A 4,151-nucleotide genomic window follows, 5' to 3' on the forward strand; every position below is an offset into this window, starting at 1 on the left:
AGCTATACATACTAAAATGAAAAATAACACTGAAAACAGCAATAATACTAAACCTCTGGACAAGAGGCAGACGGGGATCTTGGGGGACTCTATGGGAGAAGGAGCACCTCTCTTTTCCTTTCTAACTTCACTTCCAATACCAGCCTGAGCTTACTGAGGGCCTAAGACTTGTCTGCTGAGAAGCCAACTCACAGAGAGAAGCTGCAGTGTACCAATACTCTGGTTTCTCTTCAGATGGTATAAATGTTTCTCCTTTTACTAAAGTTTTCCATGGACAGGAACAGGCACAAGTGTTGAGGAATTCTTTGAGGCTCCATCTTTTTTGAGGGGAACTGTGGTTGTTTAGCGTGGAGAAAAGGAGGCTGAGGGGAGACCTCATCACTCTCTACAACTCCCTGACAGGAGGTTGCAGTGAGGTGGGTGTTGGTCTCTTCTCCCAGGTAATGGGCAATAGGATGAGGGGAAATGGCCTCAAGTTGCGCCAGGGCAGGTTTTGGTTGGACATTAGGAAAAATTTTTTCACTGAGAGGGTTGTCAAGCATTGGAACAGGCTGCCGAGGGAAGTGGTCAAGTTCCCATCCCTGGAAGGATTTAAAAGCTGGGCAGACAAGGTGCTTAGGGACATGGTTTAGTGGGGGGATGGCAGGGTTAGGTTAATGGCTGGACTTGATGATCTTAAAGGTCTTATCCAACCTGGATGATTCTGTGATTCTAAGAGTGTAAGGACCTCTGCCCTGAAGGTTGGGGTCTCACTGCACATCTCTCATCATGTCCTTTCTTGCGGAGGGTATGGTACTGCACAGCCCTCCCCAGCTCTGCTCAGGCAACACTACTTTGCTAGGGAGCGGGATGCAAGTCCAGCTTGCCTCCAGCCCTTCCCCGCTGCTGGAGCAAGGTGGCTCACACAAGCAGTGCTGTCAAGCCAAGGAAGAAGGGAGGGGAGGCAGAGAAAAGAGGCATGGGATGGCTGCGCTGGGTCAGGCCTCCCAAGGCACAAGCCTGGTGTGCGGATGCTGCTGTATCATGCTATCGATTCCCAGTAACCCTGGTAGCGTGCAGAGCTCTGCACGGAGAACTGCGATACCGCTGTGCTATCAGGGTATTGCCCCGCACTGCCCGTGTGACTGATAAGTGAGCACATAGCAATTCACAGCTCCTGCCTGAGCAGCACCGACCTTTACACTTTCTTCAAGGCTCTGCTGGCGCGTGATCTCTGGAAACAGCCTGGATGCTTTCCTCAGAAGGGTTCATCTCAGCCAACACATACAAACCTTGATGACAACACCTATCGCTGGCATGGTTCCAGTTGCTTCAACGCAAAGACTCAGCACGTTCCCAGTTCCCAGGGTTGATGGGCGTCATCGTGCAGCCAAGCGCTGGGATGGATTGAAAGCACATTCATTGCGTTACAAGTGTAGAATTTGTGTTTGGTCACCAAACCTGATGAACTTCTTAGCTGAAAGGATAATCTAGTTTAGAGAATATGAGCGCTTTTTCTGTTAGGAAGGCGGCTTTATCTCTACTCAGTTTTTTAAGATAAGGGGATAATGCCCCCATCGGTCAGCAGGGCCCATATGTACAGGTGGGATAATGCACTCTGCTGTGATAATTTGAACCAAGCTTTCAGAAGTGGTGACTTGTTTAGAACAAGTTAAGAGTTTTTAACATTATAGGTACCTACATCTAGTAAATGAGATGGCAGACCTTGAGTATGGTGAGAGGACTAGCCACTAACCTTTTAAAGAGATAATTGGTCTATCCCCAAAGCATATTATCTGTCGAGTGATCTGCTTATTCACACAGACTCTGGACAACAGAGCATTTTTCTTTGTCTAACAGTGAATCAAAAAAAATTATGTATCCGTAACTGACTGTCAAGATCGCATTAATCATCATTAAACAGTAAATTAGTAAATGTCCAGTCAGGAAATACCACTCAGCTTAGACACATTTCCTTCTTTTTTTTTCTTTTAACAACAGTTTATTGTCTTCTTTTTAAAATAGAAAAACATGGATATTTTCGTATGAATAGCCACAGATAGCCCCACCTTGGCGAGAGAAAGTAAGATAAGCAGTGAGTCTAATTTATCTTCCCTGATTCATACTAAATCTTGATCACCGAGGCTTGGCACTTGACCTTGGTTTGGATCCTGGTTCACTGTCTGCATCGCACTCACGCAGCTGCCGGGCACGGGGTGAATGCTCTGCAGGCATGGACGGCTCTGAAGCACCGGTGAATTAGCATTGCAGGCTTTAGAAACATTTGGCCTATTCCAATAGATTTTGGTAGAGCAGCAAGGGATTTCCAAATACCGTTTCCCTTTGCAGGTCTGCAAAGCACGTAGCTTGCAAAGTAATTTGATTGCCCTTCCCTTCCCGGTAGCCAGCCGGCCTGTCCACACTCACACAGAGCTCTAGGCTATAGAGACACTCGTGCATAGAAATACTCCTGTGTGTGTGGAGTTTGCCCAGAGAGGAGAATATTGCTGGAGGGAATAAAGAGAGGTGGTGTAAACAGCAGATGGGAAGGTGAGAGGCAGGAGAAGGGCAGAGGCTGGGGGACCTGGGGGGGGTGAAGCTGCAACAGCCAGAGAGGAGGCACAGGGGCTGTGGGCAACAGGGGAGTGGGAAACAGATGGGAAGAGAGGCAGATGGATTAGGACACAAATATATAGTAATACAAACTTCTTTAAATCAGTGGGTCATGGAAAAATATGGTTTGCTTCCAGTCACTGCTAGAGATTGAACTGGATGATCTCAAGAAGTCCCTTACAATTTGTTGGTGTTTTTTTTAGCATCAGCCCTCCAAGTTGCAACTGTTTCACTTTACATGAGCAGCTATGATCAAAAGGTTTGCCTATCTATTTAATGGTCATGTAGACAAAATCAGATCCCAGCATATGAGAACCCAACAGAGAGGTAATTTGTTTACGGTATCAAATATGTAATGTGCCACAAATAGGATTGGAATTTTTGAAATCAATATTTTTCTAATTTAAAATTCTCATACAAGAATTGAGGACCAAAAGCTCCATACTAATTTAAAAAACAAAACCCAAACCCCAAACAAACCACAGAGAAGATCGCTGTCAAGAGAACTGGCAGGAAAAAATTGTTTAAGTGTGGATGATAAATGCATATAGCAGATCAAGAAGCACATAAGAAATACACGGCTGCTAGACCAGGGCTTTGAATTAACTTTAATAGGTGGAGCCAGGAAGCAGCAAAGAGGATAAAACGAACCATGTGTCCTGGAATAATTAGATAATTCTCTGACACAGCCCACACAGTTTTGGCTGGCTCAGGCCTGTTTCATGGCCAGTTCCCTGTGTTCCGATGTGGTCCTCCATCCATTTCCCTCACTCCGGACTAAGTTCCTCTGCAACCACAAGCAGATGTTCTCCAGATGACAATGCAGAATGGAGAGAAGAAGCTATATAGGAAGGTTTTAAATAGCTTGTGGGGTCCTATGGCATCTGCCCAGAAACGGTGGTGCTTTGGAGACCCTTTAAGAGCAGGCAAACGAGCACGAAGTAGGAAGGAGATATAATTTTATAGATCTAAATGCACCACAGCCTATGCTCTTAACATATCTCAGCATATCCGTGGGGGAAAAGACAGGGGGAACACCGCATTTATGTGATTGTTTCTCGACATGTTGTACTCTTAAAAATGCCCATCTGTCATTCGAGATGATTTAGTGTGCTCTTCACTTAGAGCCGTTGTCAGTCAACTAGAGCCGTTTCGCTAATTTACAACTGTGTCAAATCACAGCCTTTACAGAGCTGCCATCTTACCCAGATTATTTTTAGTGCAGGTGTCTCGCTCACACAGAAGGAAGCAGCAATATATTGTGATCAAACAGGACTTGAAAGTCCAGAGTGCCAGCACCAGCTCTTCATCAGGTGCTAGCTGACTCATTGGCTTTTAACGTGTAAAATGAGTAACTAGCAATTACTAAGGCAGCAGTTGGATAAGAGCGTGACACCAAACTTAACAGGAGTGGACAAACGCTGTCCTAATGGACACTAATGCTGACTCTGGAGCCAGCTAGTTAGCGCTACTAGAGCGTTAGGAAATGGGAGTCACGCGTGGGGAATGTTACCATGTACGAACGTCGGTGTTTGGCGCCTTCGCTTCTCCCTTTCCTG

At 45.8% G+C, this 4,151-nt stretch overlaps 1 non-coding gene across 1 annotated transcript; it reads left to right on the forward strand.

Moving 5' to 3' along the window:
- Positions 1–214: 214 nt before the first annotated feature.
- Positions 215–331, forward strand: LOC118452219. Its single transcript, XR_004841914.1, has one exon. It is a non-coding gene; the product is annotated as a U5 spliceosomal RNA (small nuclear RNA).
- Positions 332–4,151: the final 3,820 nt, after the last annotated feature.

This window comes from Egretta garzetta, unplaced genomic scaffold (assembly GCF_000687185.1).
Source record: "Egretta garzetta isolate BGI_Z169 unplaced genomic scaffold, ASM68718v1 scaffold64, whole genome shotgun sequence".
Classification (NCBI taxonomy): Eukaryota; Metazoa; Chordata; class Aves; order Pelecaniformes; family Ardeidae; genus Egretta; species Egretta garzetta.